The sequence below is a fragment of the Moschus berezovskii genome, chromosome 5, assembly GCF_049115385.1.
Source record: "Moschus berezovskii isolate FMDL1 chromosome 5, NW_MosBer_1.0, whole genome shotgun sequence".
Taxonomy (NCBI): Eukaryota; Metazoa; Chordata; class Mammalia; order Artiodactyla; family Moschidae; genus Moschus; species Moschus berezovskii.
In genome coordinates, this window is record NC_142464.1 from 23,547,688 (window position 1) to 23,574,039 (window position 26,352).

Consider the following 26,352-nt stretch of genomic DNA (forward strand, 5'->3'; position numbering starts at 1 on the left):
TTTTCCCTGATGCCATTTCTAGCTTGGTTAGAAACCTGAAACTTTAGAAATCCACCAAGACTATCGAATTTTGCTAGGTTTTTCTCTTTTTTTTCCCCCAGTTTTGAGGCTAGCGGGTTTGAAAAATGTCAGAGAAATCTGTGCTATTGTCTCAATACATATGCTGCTGCTGCTAAGTCACTTCAGTCGTGTCCAACTCTGTGTGACCCCATAGACGTCAGCCTACCAGGCTCCCCCGTCACTGGGATTCTCCAGGCAAGAACACTGGAGTGGGTTGCCATTTCCTTCTCCAATGCATGAAAGTGAAAACTGAAAGTGAAGTCACTCAGTCATGTCCGACTCTTGGCGACCCCATGGACTGCAGCCCACCAGGCTCCTCCATCCATGGGATTTTCCAGGCAAGAATACTGGAGTGGGGTGCCATTGCCTTCTCCAGCTCAATACATATATTTTCATGTAAAAATGTTATGCGAAAGAAAGAATAGGGATCCAAATATATTAAGGGGAAAAAAAGGTGATTCCAGTTTTTCACAAGTTCAGACAGTCTTAGTTCTTGTCTAAAGTAACACTGCAATGGAAAGTGAAACAACTCAGGTTGCCTTAGACATGCTAGGTGGTAAGTGGAGTCACTCATGTTTAACCTATGTAATCAAGCGACGGATAATTATGTGCACTCTGACTGTGGTCACTCAGAGATGTCTCAAGAATGGCAAGATTCAGGAGAGCACCACAGGCCGGTAGATCCATGGCAAGAGTCTTGGGATCCTACCCAGAAGTGACTGACCCATTCCATGAATGGGTCTAGGTTTCCACAGGAAGTAGAGAGTAGTGAAACCAAAGTACGAAATAGACCTGGAGACCGAGCTCAACACTAGGATTCAGACAGAGCCTTCCCTGGCAAAATTAAAATCGCTTACAGTGAGTATTCTGGGCTTCCCTGATGACTCAGACAGTAAAGAATCCGCCTGCAATGCAGGAGACCCAAGTTCAATCCCTGGATCAGGAAGATACCCTGGAGAAGGGAATGGCAACCCATTCGGTATTCTTACCTGATGAATTCCATGGACAGAGAAGCCTGGTGGGCTACAGTCCATGAGTTTGCAAAGAGTTGGACATGACTGAGCAACTAACACACACACACACAGTGGGTATTCTGGAGGGGGGCATAGCAATCCACTCCAGTATTCTTGCCTAGAGAATCCTGTGGACAGAGGAGCCTGGTGGGCTACAGTCCATAGGTTTGCATAGAGTCGGGTACAACTGAAGCGACTGAGCATGCATGTATGCATAGTGAGTATTGGTGCCCTTCACTTCACAAAACAAATTTATTTCTAAGAACTTGCGTATACCTGAATGGAAAGGGACTAGAGGAAAGGGGTTCTTATTTGGGAAGCAACAGAAAGCATCCTTAGGGTTATTTTGCAGAGATTCCTTGGGATAGCAAATAATCACTGGCTAATTTGGTTATTTTGGAAGTCTGAATATTCTTATAAGATTTCTTAAAGATGGCACAACTGTTGTTTATGTATCCAAGTGAGCCACTTGAAAGGCAAAGCTTATATCTTGGTTAATTTATTACTGTTTATCTTTTCTGTGAAGATATTCTTTCTACTCTATTTACAAAACCCAGTTAAGAGCTGCTAGCTATTCATTTGGCATCACAGCTATTGCATAAATAAGTTTATTTTTGATTTTTAAGAATTTCCTTTGTGGAGCATGGCCTCAAAATAAGAGGACAAACACTTCAATCAGCCTTCCCTCCAAACACCATCACAGAGAAGCGTGTTGGGGGGATGTTCTCCGGCCTCAATAGAAAACACAAGGGAAGGAGGATCTGGCCAAGCCTGGGCCTGATTAAAAACACAGGCCAAGAGCTTGTGACAGACAGAGCCTGCTTTGGGGAAGGAGACTCAGGAGACCCACTCCTCAGAGCATTTCCTTCGGAACCACACCACAGGGCTATCTACTTATTTACTCTCGGCCACAGCTGTTGACTCAAGGAGATGTGTCAACTGTTGTCTTTCCTGTCGCAAAGCTTGTCTGGCTCCTGTGCCATCTTTCAGGACTGGGCACTTGAAGATGGATGTGGAAAGGAGGATACAGGAAAGCGCAGACAGGCAGACATTTGAGAAGTCAGCCTCCCCAGGGCCAGGTGCTTGAAGATGAAAGGATCGGTCTCCCCACGACTGTGCCACAGCCCAGGCAGGGCACAGTTGCCTCCTCACCCATCCCCAGTAAGCACCAGGGGTGCTTTCAGGTGAGTGGCTAAAACCACTCATTTGTTTAGTTCAACGAACCCCCCATCATCTGACAGAATGAGTAGGAGGGAAAAATGGGGGGGGGGAGGAGAGAAGGGGAAGGAGACCCTCTACTTATAAGTATTTCTCTTTCTCAATCAGCTTTCTCATTTGTGTGACAACAATGCTATTACTCACAAATGATATCGGAAGCATAAACATATAAAAAAAAAATTCACCAAGACCCTGGATCCCAAAAGATACATTATCAGCTGCCCGGAGTCTAAACCTCACTCCTGGTGCCAGGGCCGACCCCAGACTATTGGGGGAAGGGTGGCTCCAGAACATGGTGGGGAGCCAGTCATCACTCACAGAAGCAGTTCCAACAGCCCTGTGGAGGATTTTGCATCCAAATTGGCCATCCTGACTGAATCGAGTGTGCTAGTCACTCAGCTATTGTCTCTCAGCTTCAAAGCCCTCCTCAGCTCCACTCTGGGACTTTGGAAACCATGTGCTTCCTTTGTCAGCTGGCTCTCTGTAAGAATCAGCCAATAGGGAAAACGAAGATAGGAAGACAAGAAGAGGAGAGCAGGCAGTGCAACTGGCTCCCAACTCCAGCTTGGCCTGCACCCCCAGCCTCAGTCTCAGTGTCTGCCCCTCCTCCCTCACAGAGACAGCAGCCCCAGCCAGGCGGTGCCCCTTCTCAGATGTCTGCATCCCAGCTTCACAGGTTCTGATAACCCTGTGTCCTCCCCATGTTTTCTGAACCTTAGAAACGATGGGTGCTTTTTGCAGTGAATTATCTACAAGTAATTATTTGCTGCATTATCTTGGTGCTTTCTTCTTGACATTATAGTTCCTGAACCCATAGACTCCTGAACACGCCCTGATGCATGTTGTTTTCTCCTGTTACAATATATAATACTTTGGAGACACTTGTGCCCAGAGATCTTCCCCATCTGTTATCTTAGCTACATTGTATTTCTGTAGGTTGATGTGTTCATTATTTAACTAGTCCCTTCTTGGTGGACTTTTGGCTTATTTCAATATTTTGCCAATTCAAACAATGCTTCACATTCCATACCCCACACATCATTTCGCATTCGTGTCAGTATATCTGTGGGACACATTTTCTGAAGTGACATTGCTAGGGACTGCAAGGAGATCCAACCAGTCCATTCTAGAGGAGATCAATCCTGGGTGTTCACTGGAAGGACTGATGCTAAAGCTGAAACTCCAATACTTTGGCCACTTCATGCGACGAGTTGACTTACTGGAAAAGACTGATGCTGGGAGGGATTGGGGGCAGGAGGAGACGGGGACGACAGAGAATGAGATGGATGGATGGCATCACCGACTCGATGGACATGAGTTTGAGTGAACTCCGGGAGTTGGTGATGGACAGGGAGGCCTGGCGTGCTGTGATTCATGGGGTCACAAAGAGTCGGACACGACTGAGTGACTGAACTGAACTGAACTGAAGGATATACTCATTTAGATGGTGCCAAATTGCCTTCCATAGGGACTATGCCAGTTTACACTCATGCTAACAACATATGAGAATGCCTGCTTCCCCTACAGAGTGTTATAAACCACTTATGGAGTTGACAAAGTGAGTCTTTCATTGAACCTCTGAGGTCATGAATGTGAAATTTAAAAGATTCTCTTTTATAGACCTAAAAAACTATAGACTACTTGCTGATGTGTAAGTGAACTCTTTCTCAAGCAGACAGCTTAAGGCCCCACAGGGAGCACTGTACTTTTTCTTAGGCCCATCTTCGCTATCTCAGCACAAATGTGAAGCTTAGAGTGGGGCAGTATAGGGATCAGAACTCTAGGTTAGAAGTCAAAGGCCTGAGGGTGTCTGTGGATGTCAGTTTGACCTCCACCATGTCCTCAGCTCCAGCTTCCATTTGTGTTATCCTCAAAATGCCAGCAGATTTGGAAAACTCAGCAGTGGCCACAGGACTGGAAAAGGTCGGTTTTCATTCCAATCCAAAAAAAGGGCAATGCCAAAGAATGCTCAAACTACTGCACAATTGCATTCATCTCACATGCTAGCAAATAATGCTCAAAATTCTCCAGGTCAGGCTTCAACAGTACATGAACCATGAACTTCCAGATGTTCAAGCTGGATTTAGAAAAAGCAGAGGAACCAGAAATCAAATTGCCAACATCTGTTGGATCATCGAAAAAGCAAGAGAGTTCCAGAAAAAATCTGATTTATTGACTATGCCAAAGTCTTTGACTTTGACTTTATAGGAAATTCTTGAAGAGATGGGAATACCAGACCATCTGACCTGCTTCCTGAGAAATCTGTATGCAGGTCAAGAAGCAACAGTTAGAACTGGACATGGAACAGACTGGTTCCAAATCGGGAAAGGAGCCTGTCAAGGCTGTATATTGTCACCCTGCTTATTTTAACTTACATGCAGAGTACATCATGAGAAATGCTGGACTGGATGAAGCACAAGCTGGAATCAAGATTGCTGGGAGAAATATCAATAACCTCAGATATGCAGATGATACCTTTATGGAAGAAAGTGAAGAGGAACTAAAAAGCCTCTTGATGAAAGTGAAAGAGGAGAGTGAAAAAGTTGGCCTAAAACTCTACATTCAGAAAACGAAGATCATGGCATCTGGTCCCATCGCTTCATGGGAAACAGATGGGGACAGTGGAAACAGTGACAGACTTTATATTTTGGGGCTCTAAAATCACCGCAGATGGTGACTGCAGCCATGAAATTAAAAGACACTTGCTCCTTGGAAGAAAAGTTATGACCAACCTGCTGCTGCTAAGTCACTTCAGTCATATCCGACTCTTCGCGACCCCATGGACTACAGCCTACCAGGCTCCTCCACCCATGGGATTTTCCAGGCAAGAGTACTGGAGTGGGTTGCCATTGCCTTCTCCCTATGACCAACCTAGACCACATATTAAAAAGCAGAGACATTACTTTGCAACAAAGGTCTAGTCAAAGCTTTGGCTTTTCCAGTAGTCATGTATGGATGTGAGAGTTGGACTATAAAGAAAGTTGAGTGCTGAAGAATTGATGCTTTTGAACTGAGGTGTTGGAGGAGACTCTTGAGAGTCTCTTGGACAGCAAGGAGATCTAACCAGTCTGTCTTAAAGGAAATCAGTCCTGAATATTTATTGGAAGGACTGATGCTGATGCTGAAGCTGAAACTCCAATACTTTGGCCACCTGATGCTAAGAACTGAGTCATTGGAATAGAACCTGATGCTGGGAAAGATTGAAGGCAGTAGAAGGGGACAACAGATGATGAGATGGTTGGATGGCATCACTGACTCAATGGACATGAATTTGAATAAACTCTGGGAATTGGTGATGGACAGGGAGGCCTGGCGTGCTGCAGTCCATGGGGTTGCAGGGTCAGACATGACTGAGCAACTGAACTGACAGACTTTAATATTTGTACTTCAGAGAATTTGATGTTATTTTGCAGGCAGTGGGGACCTGTCGAAAGGTTTCATCAGGGGAGTGATTGGGGAGAACTCTGGGGAGGACTGATGGGGGAGGGGCTTGCGCCTGGGGGGGTGGGGAATCCATGTGTTTCACAGTGGAGGCCTGATGAGGGCAGCAGCTGGAGAGACTCCAGGATGGAGGGAGACAGAAGTTGTGAGGAAGAAGGGAGAAGTTATAGATGATGCCAGGGTGTTTAGCTTGAGGTGCTTAGTGAATAGTGAATACAAAAGAAGAAGATGGGAGAGTGAAGACAAGGTTTAAATTATACTTATGTTTTTTGACTTTTTCCCTAGATTCTTAAATGGAAATTTTAAAACATGGAAAAATATTGAAAAGGTAAATTGAATACTCCTACACTTATTATCTAAATTTAAAAGCTATTAATACCTTGCCATATCTGATTTATTTTCATTTGTATTGCACACACGTGTGTGTTTTTACAGAAACATTTGAAAGTAAGTTGCAAGCATCATGAAAATTTATCCCTAAATTCAACATGCATCTCCCAAGAATAAGAACATTCTCCTTCATAAACACAATACCATGACCACATTTAAGACATTTTACACTTGAACTGAACTGAACTGAACTGAACACTATTTCTTTCAGTTCAGTTCAGTCGCTCAGTCGTATCTGACTCTTTGTGATCCCCTGAACCGCAGCACGCTAGGACTCCCTGTCCATCACCAACTCCCGGAGTCCACCCAAACCCATGTCCATTGAGTCGGTGATGCCATCCAACCATGTCATCCCCTGTCGTCCCCTTCTTATCCTACCCTCAATCTTTCCCAGGATCAGGGTCTTTTCAAATGAATCAGGTCTTCGCATCAGGTGGCCAAAGTATTGGAGTTTCAGCCTCAACATCAGTCCTTCAAATGAACACCCAGGACTGATCTCCTTTAGGATGGACTGGTTGGATCTCCTTGCAGTCCAAGGGACTCTCAAGAGCCTTCTCCAACAGCACAGTTCAAAAGCATTAATTCTTCTGTGCTCAGCTTTCTTTATAGTCCAATTCTCACATCCATACATGACTACTGGGAAAACCATAGTCTTGACTAGACAGACCTTTGTTAGCAAAGTATTTCTTTAATATTATCTAATTAAAAAACATGTTCAAATTTTCCATACCCAAAATATCTTTTACAGCTCTTCGTTTAAAGAAGATCAGTCAAGTTTCATGTATTGCATTTGGTTATCTCTCTTTAGTTATTTTATTCTTGAACATTCTCCACTTTCTAAATGATATTGACCATTATTATTTATTGTCATTTTGAAGAGACCAAGCACTTTTCTTAGGTTTTACATTCTGGATTTGCCTGATTGTTACTTTCTGGTATCATTTAATTTGATCCTCTATCCCCAGGGCTTTATATAACAGTAAGTTGGGTGTAAAGGCTTAATTACATTCAGGTTAATTTTTTTTTTTTTTTGCAAGAATGATTTACAGGTAAAGCCATATATTTTGTATTTTATCCCATCAGCAAGTGTATAATGTGGGATACTAATGGTGGAACAATAGGGCTTCCCTGGTGGCTCAGCAGAAAAGAATCTGCTTGCCAATGCAGGAGACACAGGTTTGATTCCTGAGTCAGGGAGATCCCTGGAGAAGGAAATGGCAACCCTCTCCAGTATTCTTGCCTGGGAAATCCCATGGACAGAGGAGCCTGGCGGACTACAGTCCATAGGGTTACAAAAAATTTGGGTACAACTTAGCGACTTAACAACAACAAATAGTGGAACAATATTACATTTGGTCAATTAATTAGTTAAGGTGGTGGCCATCATAACTCTCCATTGTAAAGATATATTTCCCCCTTTGCAAAAGCAAGTGGTTTGTGGAAGTGCTATTTTGGCACCTAGTTATATATTTTAGCACCTATCTATCCTTCATTATAAATTGTATTTTGGAAAGCTGACCCATGGGACACGGGGTAGATTGTCCAGCGGGAAACTGGCAGAGCTTAGGAAGCTGAGGTTCAGAGATATGCCTGGGGGCCACTGGTGTTTGAAGGATGCTGAAGCTGGTGAAGAAGGTGAGCTCGTCCAGAAAGGGTGTACAGAGAAGAGGGCTAGGCATGGGCAGTGGAAGCAGAGCCAGCAAGAGACCTGGAGAGGAGGCGAGGATACAGAATAAGAATATGAACACACAAGCCAGGGAGATAAAGTTTCAGGAGGCAGGTAGGAGAGGGAAACTACATCCAATGCTGCAGGGGGTCTGAAGGAGGTCATGGTGTGTAGAAAGCCACCATAACATTCTCAGTAGGTAGTTGAGGACAGAATCTACTTGACAATGATGGCAAAGTCCAAATCGGGCAAAGGCAACCACTTTTTAAGAAGCCAGATGTGGGGCAGAGAGCACCAAAGTGCATCTTCAGAAACAAGGGATGTGGTCATGGAGAAGATTTTGTTTTACTCACTTGTTCAGCTGTAGGACACAGTTTATCTGATCCCATGTGAGGACCAAAGAATAAGGAGTGGGGAGGGGATAGGACAGAAGAGGCCAGGGGATAATTTAGAGGTCATGGAGCCAGAGGAGACAGGAGGGCACGTGATCAAAGATTCAGGTGTCTCACCTTTGGAGAGAATTGTCCTGTTCAAGATCAAAGTAGTATGTGAAGATGCAGAAAAGTGTGGATATACTGGAAAGGGAAGGTGGAGGAGTTCTTTCCGATGAGGTTGTAGAGTATCTCATCTTCCAAGACAGCAGGTGTGGGGGTTCAGGGCCTTGCAGAGAGTTTTGAACAGCTGCTGTCGAGAATGGGAAAGGGAGCCGACACACGTTCCATGACAGCAGGGAAGAAGATTGTTAGAGGCCCACCAGAAACACGAATGAAAGGGTCGTTCCATATGCATCTGTAGTTCATTAAGAAGACTGTAGCTTTCTAAATGGTTCTCATGCGATTCACATCTGCCTCTGCTATAGGTTTAAAAAGTCAGTCAGTGGTGCCTGGAAGTCAGCCTCCCCACCCTGTCTGACAAACACTCCTCAGATGGACGGCCCTCCAGCCCTCCTCCAGGGCCAGTGAGACGCCAGAGCGATCACACTCACAGAGACCCATTGTGGCATGTCAGAACCCACCGAAAATGTTCCTCCTGTGCATTATTTATGACTTTCCTGCATTTATATAATATCCAGCTTCCTGAAAGTAATTTGTTTTGGATTGTGTAGTGCTGGGCAGCACATCAAAGGTATGCTAAGCAGTGGTAATAAAACATTGAGGTTTATGGTCACTGAGGTATTAAATATCGCTCATAAATTACAGGGTGAGTATTTTAAATGAGCTATGGCTCAGAGAACAGTAGGCATCCCCTCATAGCACATATTAATTGTTGGTGCCTAGCTTATTAATTATCAATAGTTTCCAAGGCTTTGTTTCTGTTGTTTTCGTGAAGAGCCAATCTCTGCCCCTTCTACAGCTCTGTGAGTGTGTGTGAGTGGATATGTTCTGTGCATGGGCTGGCATTAAGCGTAATAAAATATGTGAGGGTACTTTAGGATACTGTGGAGTCTGGTAGCCCTCCATTTAAGAATCAAGTATCCCTTCATTTGAACCGCTGGCACTGTGGTTGCTGTCTCCTAAGCAGGCATGCTGCTTACAAGAAGACTCCAAGTGGCAAAGTCAGAAGAACCCTACAGCCCTATTTCACTTCAGGTTCTGATCAGTTTGAATTTTTGGTTCTAAGGCTCTGTCCCAGTGATTCCCACCCTTTCCTGCGAAATTGCGTCCTCCGTTCTGTTCCGTCGCTCAGTCGTGTTCGACTCTGCGACCCCGTGGACTGTAGCCTACCAGGCTTCTCCGTCCATGGGATTCTCCAGGCAAGAATACTGGAGTGGGTTACCATTTCCTTCTCCAGGGGATCTTCCTGGCCCAGGGATCGAAGCCGGGTCTCCCGCATTGGAGGCAGACGCTTTAACCTCTGAGCCACGAGGGAAGCCCAAATTGCGTCCTGCTGACAACTAATTAAATTTCACAGACTCCATTTCAGTTGGAATCCTCTAGTGCCCCTTTTTCCTTCGACCACTTTTCGCGTTGCTTTACCAACCTCTCGCGTTGTTTTACCATCACAGCCTCTGAGTTCCCATCTTCTCTCCTGTGTGAGCCTCAGTGTGCTTCCTCTCGGATGAGTTTCTGTAGATTCGTGTGTTTGATTATCCAATCTAGAAATTACCAAGGAGTCCCAGAGAACAACCGAGCACCAAAATTGGAGGGGGCTGGTGTTTCAGTAAAACTGAGTGACTCGCACTTTGGGAACTTAACCATTTAAAACAGACACCCCAGAAACAGATGGAACATCGGGGAATTCTCCCCAGCTTTGCCCTGTGGGAGACCAGAGCTCTAACAGACAGCTGAGAGGGTAAGGTAGCAGGTGGCTGAGCATAATCAGGCTAGACTTCTCTCATTGAATGGCCTTGGAATCTTGCTGGCCAACATATACCTTTCATTGCAGGTGGTTCTGTGTGGCTATCTTTGTCCAGCAAGGCCACTGTATACTTTTTTAGTTTGAGTTCAATTATATGAAAAGAGGACTCCCGCAGAGGAAAGGTAAGTGGACATAATGTAGGTTAGATCTGCTGTGTTCAGTATATTAATAGCAACCGAGTCACATGTGACTGGTGAGCTCTTGAAATGCAATAAGTGAGACCAAGGAACTGAATTTATCATTTTATTTAATTCTAATTATTTAAAACTAGTATTTGGAAACCATCACTTGATGCAGTTATTTAAAAACTTCCATGTATGCTTGAGATAAGTTGGGTTATTTTAAACCTATCTTTACAACTTTAAATTTTATGAAATCTAAATACAAATATTTCCAATGAAAATTTATCAACCAAACATAGATACACTCTAGGTGTAAAATGCATACCATATTTTAAAGACTTAGTGTAAAAAATATTTAAAATATTTTATTTACCTATAGGATATTTTGAATATGTTTAGTAAAAAATCTATTATCAAAATTAATTTCACTCATTTATGTTTAATTTTTTATAACATGACTACTAGAGAATTTTAAATTACATATGTGGTTCACATTTTGTTTCTGTTGGATAGCTCTGGGTTAGAACAAATATTTTTTGGAGGGACGTGGGGAATCCCTGAATTTTGCAAAAATCTCGGTTGTAGCCGTTAGTGTAGACTTGGCACTAGCAGGGGCAAAATTTGAAGAACGTGCTGAAATGCTTAACAGAAACTGCCAAGACTGGGAATTCAGACTCTACATGCAGATTGAGGATGAATTTCTCTAGAATAATACCAGTCGTCTTCTTTTGAATATTTTTAAACTTTATATAAATGCTATTTTTCCTCTCTGCATCTATGTCTTATTTTCCCTCTTTTGTCCTGAACGTTGCTTCTGGAAAGTTCTCCATAGAGATCAGAGAGACACATAGCTCTGGTTAATTCAGCTGTGCTGTTGTCTAGTGTCTACGGTACTGTTACAGGAATACATCACCATTTCTGTATTGAGGGACATTTGGATTGTTCCCACAACTGAGGTAGATTCTTAACCGTTACAAACAAATGGTGCTATAATCATTCTTGTTTATAGTTCCTCAGGCACACGTACAAGAGTTTCTCTAGAGTGTGAGTCTGAAAGTGGAAGGCTAAGAGTTCATACGTACACACTTCAGCTTTCCTAGAGAGTGCTCAGTTATTCTCGGGGGGTTGTCAGTTGTGTGATCCCAACAGCAGCGTTGCTTCACTCTCTTTTCCATATGCAGCATTCTTTAAACAAAAATGTTTTGCAACCTAAAGTGTGGAAGTGTCTCTTTCTTGGTTCATTTGCATTTCTCCAGGCATCTTTTCACATTTATTGATCAGTCAGGCTCTTTTCTTGACATGTGTGTTCATAACAATTTGCCTGGTTTTCTATTGGGAGATTTGCCTTTTCCTACAAAGGACTCATCTACCAGTCCTCTTGAAGCAGATATACAGGTGACAGCTGAGCTATTCAGTGTCTCGTTGTTGTTCCTTTCTCTATATTTGTTTTTCCTTCTCTTTAAATGTTTATCTTTGAAGTTTGTCATCTGAGATCAAAGAAAGGCCTCCCCCTTCCCTACTCCCCACCAACGTCTGCTGTTTCTCTTGGATAACTCCAAGGAGTGGAGTGAGAAGACTAGAGCAGGATGGTGCAGCCTTGAGCTATAAGCAGCAGGAGAGGGGATGAAGTGGGGCCATTTTTATTTCTCCACCATGGTCAACAGCCATTCTTATGTGTTCTTCCTACATTAAGGACAAAAGCTGCTTCTCTGTCCACAAGAGAAGAAAAAAAAAAAAGATTAAAAACTATCACATTTAGCATATGCAAGCATTGAGAAGGTTCCACTGAGACTAGAGTTAGATAACAAAAATGAAATAATTTGAAGATTACAAAATTACTGCTAGTTTAAAAGTAGTCATGAAAACCAGTTTGAGATACTGCACAAACGCTTTTTAAAGCCTCCGTTAAATCTAAATATCAGGTTGAATAAATATCAGGTTGAATCCATGGAACTGCAATTTTTAATCTCAAGACACAAAGCTCTCTCAATAATTCTAGCTTATGTTTTCATAGACAACTGTGAACAGTCTTTGAAAGCTTTTCTGTGGCCTGTAACAGCTTTTGTTTCTTAGGACACTTGGTATCATAAGTATAGATATGGTCATTAAATGTTAATAATGATACCTAGTATTTATATAACACCTTTCATCCAGGGACCTCAAAGAACTGAGCAAACATTAACTCACTAATTCCCATAAGAGCCATGAAGCAAGAGTGATTATATCCGTTTTACTGAGGAAGGAACTGAGGCACAGAGAGCTAAAGTAAATTAACTTACTAAAGGTCATATGAGATGTTAAAGTTTTAGCTGAGAATGGGCCGAGCTCTCATGCTCTCTGTTCATGGTGGTCTAAAACATTATCTACTTCTGAGATTTGTGGGGTTTTTTCTCTGCCCTTCCCATTTTCTGCTCTGAGTTGTGTTAAATAAACAGTTATGAAAAGGGAAAATTTTCAGTGCTTAAATGCAAATTTCCAGCAGCACAATGTCATATAATTTCGGAGACCTGTTTATTGAGGAAAAGAATAGAGGTGTGTGGCAGAAGATGACAAAGAGTTTATGTAAGATGTATTACCATTTTCCCAGTAAAAGAACCCTCAAGTCATTCTGTAAAAGAAGTTGCTGCTTGGGACTTCCCTAGAGGTCCACTGGTTAAGAATCCACCTTCCGAAACACAGGTATAGGGTTTGAAATCCCTGGTTGGGGAACTAAGATCTCAGGACTAATCCTGCGTGTGCCGCAACTAGAGAGGAGCCTGCACTGCAGTGAAAGACCCCACACACTGCAAGAGAAGCCCACACGCCTCAACCAAGACATGACACAGTCAGAAATAAAATAAAGTAGATAAATAAATATTTCTTTAAAAAAAAAAGTTGTCACCCATTCCTTTAAAATTGACTAGGAAAGTTCTACCATCTCAATTGGTATTTCTACCAGGCCCACCCTAATAAGAGTATTCTGACATTCTTGCAGCTTGACAAGTCCCAGGGACCTCCATTAGTTCACTTGCCCCTGCCCTCATTTTTATTAAGTTCTGAATTTCTTTTTATGTTGAACTGACACCTGACCTTGAGGCCTTAGTACTGCCCTCCCTGGCATCATACAGAATAAGCCTAATCCCTCACCAACGTGACATACTGTCAGAGCTCCGAACCCAGATCTTTTGTCTCCCTCAACTTTTTTCCTTGCAACAACCAGAGTTCTAACAACTGTAACTCATGTGTGGTCATTTCTAGGTACATTCCATCATGTTTGTCCCAGTCTGACACACTCAAATTGATCAAGGTCTCTCTTCAAATGTGGTACCCAGAAAGGAATGTCACATTCCAGATGTGGTTTGAGATTGGAGAACAGCTGCTTCCACTAACCACACCATAGTTCTTCCTTTATTTCAAAACTGTGGTTTAATCTTCCTACAGTCTTTTCTACTCCAGGCAAAAAACAAAACAACAAAAAGCAAAAACAATTCAATTTATACTGTCATGTCTTAAAGATTTATTTGTCATTAGTTGAATAATTTATATGCCTATTTCCTCTCTTTTTCTAATGCATTTCTAAATTTCATAGAAGTGAACATTATGATCAAATAACACTTTTAAGCTGATTAAAAATGGTGAGCCTCAACTTAAGTAAATCTCAAGTTGTTTCCTAACCAGCTGTCAGACCATAACCTTAGTAGATGTGCTTGAAATTTGGGTGTACATTTACTATCTTTCATGCAAATTATAAGCTAAACGCAGCAGTGAGGTTTATTGTTTGTTTTTAGTATACAAATTGCGTGTGTGTGTTTCTGATTACAAAAACAATGAAAGTTAGCACAGCGGTTATAATCCAAGTCCTAGAATCGGATATACATGGGTTTGAATTCTGACCCTACCACTTATGAGACCTTGGATACACTTATTTAAACTCTTTAAACTTTCATTTCTTCATGTGTAAAGTGAGGATTATAATAGGACCTCTCTTATGAGGTTATTGTGAAGATATTATGTAATTATGATCATAAGAGACCCAGCACAGAACCTGATGTAGAGAAAGCACTCAACAAATATAAACATTCTTACTGTGGAAATATCTGGAACATACAGAAAAGAGGACAAAAGAAAAGTCACTAGTACTCTCTAGCGTGTTTTGGCGAAAACTACTATTGCTATTTAGAATCTATTCTTCAACATTTCTCTGTACTTTAACTACTCTTGAATAAAGGGGGGTTCTTGCAGAACAAAGACTGTGAAAACAAGCAGGGACATTTCTAATGTCTCAAGATAAGCAATCAACCAATAATAATATCGTATTATGATAGACTTAAAACTTTAATAAATGCACAAATACATATGTTGAGGTCATTATTAGAAGTTGCCTAAAAATAATACGTAATGGATAAGATATTCTGTCTTTTATAAAAGTAATCTGAAGTGGACATTATTGATACAATGGGTGTGGTTATGGAAAGCCTCCCAGAACATCACATATAAACAATGGTGCCCTGGCCAGGTGTATGTACATGTCAAGACCAGATTCCACCAAGTAACTTGTGGTTCTTAGAACCCGTGATTTTATACAATAAATGAGAGATTTATCAAGTTTTGGTGATAATACAAAAGTAGTACTTTGAAACTAGTAATATCCACCAGATTTAAATTCCAATAATAGTTGATTCATATTTACTTTCCAAATTTACTTACAAGATTTGTTGCTGTGTTGTTGTTTAGTCGCTAAATCGTGTCCAGCTCTGGCAACCCCATGGATTGTAGCCCATCAGGCCCCTCTGTCCATGGGATTTCCCAGGCAAGAATACTGGAGTGGGTTGTCATTTCCTCCTCCAGGGGATCTTTCCAACCCAGGGATCAAACCTGCATCTCCTGCATTGGCAGGCAGATTTTTTACCACTAAGCCCATACAAGGTTTAGCTTATTGATAAATATATTTAAACTTGCACTAAATTGGTTTATTTCTTTTCCCCTAATTCCTTTCCATAATGTGGCCTTTACTCTGGGAAAAAGGATCTATAGTTTTCAAAGAAAGCTTATTTCTGGCTTCTCTGCTGCACCTGATGTGTGAGAGCGCTATTAGACAGGGGATCACAATTGTTCACCAGAATGGCACCTCCAGTGTCTTTGCACATCCCCTTTAGACAGCCTCCTGCAGCTGCTAATAACATCCGGCCATTACCCTGCAAGACTGGATTCCAGCCAAAGTGGAGAGGCTCCTAGCACCAAGACTCTGAGGCATCCCTTACCATCCCTTTGTCAGCCCCCTGAGCCATACCATTCCCACGTAATAAAACTTCTAAGCAGGGCACTGAAGCCAAGGGGGTGGCATTGACTCAGCCCAGGCCCTTGCCCCCTTCGGCTCCTGGGCCACAGGTTGGGCCAACATCTCCAAGGCGGAACACCCGTCAGACAGTCCTGGGAGCCATGAAGGCCTCCCGAGGCTTGACTGGGTGCCAGGTCAGAAGAAAGTGGGGACGGTGGGGCATAGCGTGGGGGATATAGCTTCAGACACCTCCATGTTTTTATGGCTCAATCATAGCGCAGAGGCAGATGGCCATGGAGGCTGTTTGAAGAGCAGCCTGTGACAGACCAAGAGGGTGCGGGCTCTGAGTCATGCCGACAGGTGTGTTATTACCAAAGTGATGTAGAGGATCTGGAATGTGACTTAAAAGGCAGTAATGAAACATTATCCATAAACATGTTAACTGCTTCAAGTAATACGGCACTAAAAAGTGAGAGCAATCCCATTCTTATGAAATCTCTGCTCACTGGCCATGAATGAGCAAATACAAGTGATGCGTAAACAGAAGTGAGTGAATGGGGCAGGGTGCCACATCCTTCTGAAGGAAGGCAACCGATCCTTACCCTCCACACCTCTCTCCTGCGCCATGTAATTCCACCCATGTAATTCCCATGACTATTATAAACAGCCTTTCCACATTTGATATCCTCTTGGTTCTTAATAAAATCTTACCCTTTCTTGTCATCCCGACTTGGGATGTAAAGCCTTCCTCTTACTTGAAGTATTATTGGACTTTATACTATAGGGCAGAGAAGGGCATGGCAACCCACTCCAGTATTCCTGTCTGGAGAATCCCACGGACAGAGGAGCCTGGTGGGCAACAGTTCGTGGGGTTGCAAAGAGTCGGACACGACTGAAGCTGCTGTGCTCACATACCACATACAGGGCAAATGGTCTGTCACTATCCCCTCTTTGCTCCTGTCTTTCAGGATCATAAAGCATGTGTTTCCAATCCACTTTTCAGGTGGAGAAAGCTTCTCCAGCCTGGGGCCCTGGACAGTAACCAGTAGCAGTTATTTCCAGCTTTACGATTGCCGAGTGACCTCCCATGGGAGGGGCAGTGACTGGCTTCGAGCCTAGCTTCCACTAGCAACTGAGGTGGATGGTGCCCTGAAGCAGGCTTTTCTGAACTCTGCAAGCCTGTTTGCAACTGCTAACCCAGCAATTTCACCCAAGAGCCCCTCAGACACCCCAGGGAGCAGTTTATCATCACCAGAATCACCTCAGCAAAGACAGACTCAGGAGGTTGCCCTGACCAACCAGACCTGTAAAGAGGATGGTTACCTATCACAGGTTTCCACATTGTGCGTGTTTCCGCCTTCTGTTTCTCTGCATGTGGGATTAGGGTAGTTCACAACTTGAAACATGCTTCATCTTGTTTCTCCTTTTAAGGGTATTATCATCAAGAATAATATAAAAACAATAAGCAGGAGCAGCAGTACCTATTTGCCCATACTTGTTACTTTTTCAGTTTTCATAGCTGTTGCATGTTATCTCGTCATTATTACCAATTGTTTCACGACAACTTTATATACAATTGATTTATTTTGAGCAAATTCAGTATATTATTAAAAAGTATCAATGTAGGCATTAAGATTTGCTTTATTCTCCTCATACAAAAGATTATTAGATGCTGTCTTTCTACATTGGCTCCAATTTTGGCTAATGTCTGATTAAGAGAACAGTTGCCCTTAAATATAACTCATTGCTTAGCTAAAGTGTTTTTTCCTGACTAGGACATATATTGAGGCCTAATATATAACAGGCAGGGCTTCCCTGGTAGCTCAGTGATAAAGAATCCACCTGCCAGGGCAGGACACGTGAGTATAACTTTGAAATAAATGTAAGTTACTGAGGTAATGTCAGTCTTAATCAAAGGTTTCATTATTATATAATTTAAATACCTTTTCTAAAGGATTCATCTATATTTCTATTTTGTTTTTTAATTCAAGATTCTGAGATTTTATTAGCTAAATCATTCCCGCTGCCAGAGACTAGTCATGTCTCTACAGGTGAGAAAAGTCCAGTGAATGTTAACTAACTACCATATTGCCTGCTTTACCCTTCTGTGACTTGTTGAGTTTGGAGCAGAAACTCGAATTTATTAAGTACAGATTTTAGATGAAACATTTAGCTGGAAATTAAGCTCAAGCTGTAGAGGAACGCTGCAAACAGTCCTTGTCCCTATAGAGTGGGTATCTGTTGTTTGTAGCCTTAGGCAGATCATTAGACCTTTCTGTACCTCAGCTTCTACACTTGCAGGACGGAACCATCCATTTCAAACGTCCATGATTCTATGGTTCCCAGCAAGGTCTAGGCTAAGTACCGCACTTGCTTTTGTGTTTTAACAGTTGCTTCGGGCTTTCTAGAACCCTTTCCTTCTTCTCTCAATGATAGCAACTGCCACCACTCTTGCTTAGGTAACTGCTGCTCTCACCTCACCACTCCAGCAACCACTTGTCCCGTAATTCTGGTGTGGCATCCCCTCAGAGCTCGTCACCCACCTGACCGCAGGGATGAGCCGGCAGTGAACACGTGACCCAGCTAGGGCCAGCCCCAGGCTGTCTCAGATTTTCCAAATGGTAGCTGGCAGGGATATTTCTCTTTCACCTTTGGAACTCTAGTCACAAGGATGGAGCCCTAGAGCTACCTGTCTTCAAGTCCCCAAGCAAGGCAAAGGGCTGGTGAGCAAGAAGCCAGGCCTGAGGTGGAAGCCAAGATGAGAGAAGGGCAGGAGGAGACAGACTCCTGATGTGCCCAGCACCTGATCCAGATGACGCTGAGGCCAGCTCCCTGGTCCCCTTCCTGTGATCTGGTTATGGCAACCCTCACAATCACATCTTTGCTTAAGCTGTAGAAGTCTGGGGTCTCTGTCACCAACAATCAAAAGGGCTCTAAGCAGCACAATTCTCCATCTTCCTCCAACTGCCCATATTCTATATGCCAATTCAATTAAATTGGGTGAAAGTAGTTTTTATGGTTCTACCTGCTTAACAATTCACCATGTCCTCAGAACTTATAAGGTGGTGCAATCAAGTGACAGACTTACATCAGTACTGTAAAACACCAGGATTTCAGCTTTAAAGCGCTGAGTTTTAAGAGATGGATACCTTTAATCACGAACCAGAGAAATCTCTTTCTCTACGAACAAATTTGAGACCTTCTTCAGTATCTGGATTTTCCAAAAGAGTAAATCGAGCAAGAAAATACCAAATACTAAGTCACTGGATAAATCTTCTCTGAAATTCAGGACTGGGGGCTGTTCTTGGTCATGTAGGATTTGACACTGGAACAAGTGGTAATAATGTGGCTTTTCCTGGTGGTTATGCTGGGAATCAGGAAGACAGGGGAGAGCAGCAGCCCTGGCAGTGCATGTGTGAGCTCAGTCACTCAGTCGTGTCCAGACCTTTGTGACTTCATGGACTGTAGCCCACAAGGCTCCTCTGTCCATGGGATTCTCCAGGCAAGAATACTGGAGTGGGTTGCCATTACCTTCTCCAGGGTATCTTTCTGACCCAGGGATCGAACCTAAGTCTCCTGCATTGCAGGAAGATTCTTTACTGCTTGAGTCATTGCAGAAGCCCCCAGCCCTGGCAGACACCTCTGCAAACTCGGACTTGGTGATTTTCTGATCAACCCTGGAGATTTTCTGATCAACCCTGGAGAGACTGCTGAGCAGGGCATTCTATCTGAAGGCGTAGAGTCGGTCCAGAGCAGCCATGGCTCCCTACTGCAGGAAACTGGGATACACGTTTGAAGGGTGCCATTCAACACCTCCAGCAAGTATAGAGAATATAGAGGGACATTTAGTCTAACGGCAGGGGAGGAAAACCACATACAAAAAACCCCGCAATCTATGGCCAAAAGTGTAGCTGGGAAGAGAGGTCTTTCTGCCTCACTAGTAAGAATAACTCTAGAAAACCCAAAGGAAACCACCAAGCCTGTGTTTGGTGCATGGCAGAACTTGTGAAAGACACAAAAGCCAGTGAGTGGCTGAGGGTTCAGACCAACTCTACAGGCCGGGGGGAGACAGTTCCTGAGAGAGCAAACCAACCAGAGCTACTCTCCACCACAGATATTCAAAGATCAACAAGGTTGTTTTCCATTTTAAGTACAACTTATTTGCTTTAAATACAAGTAAGCCTGAATCCAAACTGCAAGATGTCATGTATAAATCCCAAGACTTCAGTTCCCCTTTTCCTTCTCATTCCATTCCTGTAGTCGGTGCAGCAGGCAATCTCGTGGCTGGGATGTGAATCACACGCATACACTTAACACTGCAATGTGGGCTAAGTCACTTCAGTCACGTCCGACTCTTTACAGCCCTATGAACTACAGCGCACCAGGCTCCTCTGTCCATGGGATTCTCCAGGCAAGAATACTGGAGTGGGTTTCCATGTCCTTCTCCAGGGTATCTTCCCAACCCAGGGATCGAACCAGAGGCTCCTGCATTGCAGGCAGATTCTTTATCGCTGAGCCACTAGGGAAGCCCGACACTTTCACAATACTTCACCTGTAAGTTCTCAAAATATTGTAAAGCTAGTATGATTTTTACATTACTAGTATGACTTCCATTTTACAGGTGTGGAAACTGAGGCACTAGGTGGAGTAAGAAACTTGCCCAAAGTTATACAAAGAAGCAAGAGTGGAACATAGCTTATGACCTACACATGAACCATGGAATCGTGGAGGTTTGAAGTGTAAGAGTCTGAATTAAAAGTTCTAATGATCTGCCTAAGGTCACAAAGCTAGTTAGTAAGTGAGTTGCAATAAACCCAAGGCCCCGTGGACCCCTGTGGACCCCTGTGGATCCCCCGTGGATCCTATGTGATCCTTGTTCACATGCCTGAGTACAGTCCTGCTCGGGGAGATGTGAAGTGAGTCCCAGAATGGACTTCCCAGTGGAGCTTTCTAACTGTGGGGTCATGCTTCTTTCCTCGTTCCTCGCAAGGGATGATCAGTTCTAGGAGACAGACTGTCCTGCCTGGTGGTGAAGGCCCTGTGTGGGACCAGCGGGAGAACAACCCACTGAACAGCCCTCATTTCAACTGGTGAGTGGCACCCCCCAGACACTGCAGGCTGTATCCCTTGCCAGGGGCTGTCAGTCATCAACCTGGAGGTCAAGTAGTGGCCAAAATGGCCTGGCAGCATTTGGTGGCCACTGATCGGACTTGTCAGTTGCATTAGATTCTTAATAGTTTCTTCTTCAACTTGAAAATATTTAGAATTCTTCCCCTTATAGGACACCCTTAAGCAAAAAAGCACCTTCTTATTTTTCCTTTAAATATTCTTTTGACAGCCACAAGAGATGGCAACTCTGCTACAGTTGAAAAATCTGCTCCACATCAAAGCCACCCTTTCTTTTCACCAGACTCACAGAGCTTTTCATTCCCAGCCCTCCTGAATATTTCGAACGCCACCAGTGTTTACATTTTTGTCCAGCCTACACGTCTTTTCCTGCTTAAGAACCATATACCCTATCACTTTAGTCATGTGGCTAACACGCCCTGCTTCCTTCCTTTTCCTCCGGCTCTTCTGGCCTCTGACTCCGTTACACCCATCCTGGCTGGTGGTACAGTAGGGAATGTTTAAAACATATCAGTTCTTGCCAGTGCCCTCTGACACGGTTCCCCTGTTCAGGACTGAAAATACTCCAGGCATTCAATAGCCAGCCTGAGAACCACCAGTGTTCCCTTCATACCTAATATTTAAATAACTGTTCTCTGATGGTGACCATTCTGGAATCTGTTTCATCTGAAGTCTGCTTTCATTGCTCTTGTTCCTAGGGAAAGTAAGGTAGTGATAACTGGGTTTGGAAAGAAGGTAAAAACCTAAGAGTTTATAATCCATGTTTTGCCTCAAAGTAAAAATAGAAACCCTGGTCTACCCCATGACTCTGGGTGGAAAAAAAGCAACAGCCATATTTGGCTTAGAAAAACCATTAGCAATCTCCTTCAGCATATTAAAAAGCAGAGACATTACTTTGCCAACAAAGGTCCATCTAGTCAAGGCTATGGTTTTTCCAGTGGTCATATATGGATGTGAGAGTTGGACTATAAAGAAAGCTGAGCACAGAAGAATTGATGCTTTTGAACTGTGGTGTTGGAAAAGACTCTTGAGTCCCTTGGACTGCAAGGAGATCCAACCAGTCCATCCTAAAGGAGATCAGTCCTGGGTGTTCATTGGAAGGACTGATATTGAGGCTGAAACTCCAATACTTTGGCCACCTGATAGGAAGAGCTGACTCCTTTGAAAAGACCGTGTTTCTGGGAAAGATTGAGGGCAGGAGGAGAAGGGGATGACAGGGGATGAGATGGTTGGATGGCATCACCGACTCGATGGACATGGGTTTGGGTGGACTCCGGGAGTTGGTGATGGACAGGGAGTCCTGGCGTGCTGCGGCTCATGGGGTCACAAAGAGTCGGACACAGCTGAGCGACTGAACTGAACTGAACTGAAATCTCCTTCTCTGTTCCTACTAAAATGTCAAGCAGTAAATTTTCAAGAGAATTCTGCATTCTTCCATAGGAAAAAGCTTTAAAAGATCAAGTCATGCCATCTTCTTAGGTTGTGGCTAGACTCATTGGCTCTGTCATTCAACAAAATATTGTTTTTTATTATCTACCATGGCTGAGGAGCCATGCTAAGTTCTCAAGATAAAGTAGTAAGGAAAGCACATATGGTACCTGTCCATGGAGTTTATAATCTAGTAGGAGACTATGCACTGGTTACCCACCTCATCAACTGGGTCTAGTCATTCAGTTGACACTTTTGCAAATTAAATATCCATGGATTACTACATATTATATAAGGATACAGACTGCTCTGTTGAGAGATTTATTAACAATCTGCTAAATCTCAAGCTGCAAAACTTCCTATCTTTGGGGTCAACTGCCTCACCAGCAGGGGGCACCATTGTGCACTTGAACAGAAGTAGCCACAGTCATGTGGGTGCTCTCTAGGAGTGGGATGGACCACAGGAGGCCTCTAGGCAGCTTAAGAGTTATGGAGCACTGCAAGGGGACCCAGCACTCTGTGCTCTGTATGTAATCTCATTTAAAACGTACAATGACCTATTTTGTTTATGCTTTCTGGAGAAACTGAAATTCATTGAGGGAAAATTATTTGTTCAAGGTCAAGAGCTAGTGTCAGAACTCAGCTCAGACCACTGACTTCAAAATTCTTTTCTCCCCCATGACACACTGTCTCTCAAACCACAGAAATTAAGAGCTACAATTCAATAACTTAAAACTAAAAATCTGCCAAGCTCATCATTTGTGCAATAGAGGAGATGTATTTTTATAAAAAAGCTATTTGATTTTTAGATCCCTAAAACTAGGGTTTCTTCATTTCTCCTATTCTTATCTAGAGGTAGACCCTTTGGAAAAATATATATGTGTATATATGTCTACATCAGTTTCAAAAGTTTCATTTCACATCTGGATCTACTATTGCATTTTTGCCCCAGTCTAGACCACAACAAAAACATCAACACAAAAACATGAGTAAAAGGGAAATGCTGTAGGAGCATTCACATGGGAATTGTTATTTAGAAATCATGTCCCTGAGCTCCACTTGTTCTGCCTCTCTGATCCAATTTATCCCCAATTCTCAAGACAATGTAATAGTTTGTCATACCCCGAAGGGGAACCAAAAACCCAAAATCTGTACTTCAAAGCACAGAAACTCCTTACAGACTTAAAAGAAATGATCAAGCAATTTAATATGAAAATGAGTCAAACTTATTAAAAAAAACAAACATAATTGGAGGCCTGTTGAATGAAGCAAAAGAAATAATTAAGTCTTTAAAAAAACAGAGTTGTTTTGGGAGGAAATCTGGCTTTTCTAAGAAATCCTATGCCTGTTGAATGTGGTCAGGTGGTTGCAACATGCACTTGAACATGTAGAATTCATGACTCTCTTCTCCAAATTGTGAATGCAGGATGGACTGTAAACCTGTAGAAAAACTGTTTATTAACTGTGTTGTTGTTTGGCTATCTGTAACATCAGTATGACTATTACAATTTGATTTTAAGCTATTTTGGTTTTCTCTCTTTTTTTCTTTATTTTTTTATTGAATGATAAGTGCTTTACAGAATTTTGTTGTTTTCTGTTAAACCTCAACATGAATCAGCCATGGGTATACAAATAACCCCTCCCTTTTGAACCTGCCTCCCATCTCCCTCCCCATCCCACCCCTCTAGGTTGATACAGAGCCGCTGTTTGAGTTTCCTTAGCCATACAGCAAATTCCTGATTGGCTCTCTATTTTATACATGGGAATATAAGTTTCCGTGTTACTCATTCCACACGGTTCACCCTCCCCTCCCCTCTCCCCACGTGTCTATATGTCTACTCCCTATGTCTGGGTCTCCATTGCTGTCCTGTAAATACATTCTTCAGTACCGTTTTTCTAGATTCTGTATACATGGATTTGAATACAATATTTATCTTTCTCTTTCCGACTCACTTCACTCTGTATGATAGGTTCTAGGTTCATCCACCTCATCAGAACTGACTCAAATGTGTTCCTTTTTATAGCTGAGTAACCTGGATAGTATATTAAAAAGCAGAGACATTACTTTGCCAACCAAGGTCCGTCTAGTCAAGGCTATGGTTTTTCCCGTGGTCATGTATGGATGTGAGAGTTGGACTGTGAAGAAGGCTGATGGTCGAAGAATTGATGCTTTTGAACTGTGGTGCTAGAGAAGACTCTTGAGAGTCCCTTGGACTGCAAGGAGATCCAACCAGTCCATTCTAAAGGAGATCAGTCCTGGGTGTTCATTGGAAGGACTGATGCTAAAGCTGAAACTCCAATACTTTGGCCACCTCATGGGACGAGTTGACTCACTGGAAAAGACTCTGATGCTGGGAAGGATTGGGGGCAGGAGGAGACGGGGACGACAGAGAATGAGATGGCTGGATGGCATCACCGACTCAATGGACATGAGTTTGAGTAAACTCCGGGAGTTGGTGATGGACAGGGAAGCCTGACGTGCTGTGATTCATGGGGTCGCAGAGAGTCGACACAACTGAGCGACTGAACTGAACTGAACTGAATATTCCATTGTAAATATGTAACAGAACGTCTTTATCCATTACTCTGTCCGTGGATATCTAGGTTGCTTCCACGTTCTAGCTATTGTAAATAGTGCTGCAATGAACAATGGATTACATGTGTCTTTTCCAATTTTGGTTTCCTCAGGGTATATGCCTACGAGTGGGATTGCTGGGTCATCAGTTCAGTTCAGTTCAGTCACTCAGTCGTGTCCAACTCTTTGCGACCCCATGAAACACAGCACGCCAGGACTCCCTGTCCATCACCAACTCCCAGAGTCTACCCAAACCCATGTCCATCGAGTTGGTGATGCCATCCAACCATCTCATCCTCTGTCATCCCCTTCTCCTTCTGCCCTCAATCTTTCCCAGCAACAGGGTCTTTTCAAATGTGTCAGTTCTTCAAATCAGGTGACCAAAGTATTGGAGTTTCAGCTTCAACATCAGTCCTTCCAATGAACACCCAGGACTGATCTCCTTTAGGATGGACTGGTTGGATGTCCTTACAGTCCAAGGAACTCTCAAGAGTCTTCTCCAACACCACAGTTCAAAAGCACCAATTCTTCTGTGCTCAGTTTCTTTATAGTCCAACTCTCACATCCATACATGACCACTGGAGAAACCATAGCCTTGACTAGACAGACCTTTGTTGGCAAACTAATGTCTCTGCTTTTTAATATGCTATCTAGGTTGGTCATAACTTTCCTTCCAAGGAGTAAGCGTCTTTTAATTTCATGGCTGCAATTACCATCTGCAGTGATTTTGGAGCCCAGAAAAATAAAGTCAGCCACTGTTTCCACTGTTTCCCCATCTATCAGCCATGAAGTGATGGGACCAGATGCCATGATCTTAGTTTTCTGAATGTTGAGTTTTAAACCAACTTTTCCACTCTCCTCTTTCACTTTCATCAAGAGGCTCTTGAGTTCTTCTTCACTTTTGCCATAAGGGTGGTGTCATCTGCATATCTGAGGTTATTGATATTTCTCCCAGCAATCTTGATTCCAGGAAGCTGTGCTTCCTCCAGCCCAGCATTTCTGCATATAAGTTAAATAAGCAGGGTGACAATATACAGCCTTGACATACTCCTTTTCCTATTTGGAACCAGTCTGTTGTTCCATGTCCAGTTCTGACTGTTGCTTCCTGACCTGCATACAGATTTCTCAAGAGTCATGTCAGGTGGTCTGGCACTCCCATCTCTTTAAGAATTTTCCACAGTTTATTGTAATCCACACAGTCAAAGGCTTTGGCATAGTCAATAAAGCAGAAATAGATGTTTTTCTGGAACTCTCTTACTTTTTTGATGATCCAGCAGATGTTGGCAATTTGATCTGGTTCCACTTCCTCTTCTAAAACCAGTTTGAACATCTGGAATTTCACGGTTCACGTATTGCTAAAGCCTGGCTTGGAGAATTTGGAACATGACTAGTGTGTGAGATGAGTGCAATTTGCGGTAGTTTGAGCATTCTTTGGCATTGCCTTTCTTTGGGATTGGAATGAAGACTGACCTTTTCCAGGCCTGTGGCCACTGCTGAGTTTTCCAAATTTGCTGGCATATTGAGTGCAGCACTTTCACAGCATCATCTTTTAGGATTTGAAATAGCTCAGCTTGAATTCCATCACCACCACTAGCTTTGTAGTGATGTTTCCTAAGGCCCACTTGACTTCACATTCCAGGATGTCTGGCTCTAGGTGAGTGATCACACCATCGTGATTATCTGGGTCATGAAGCTCT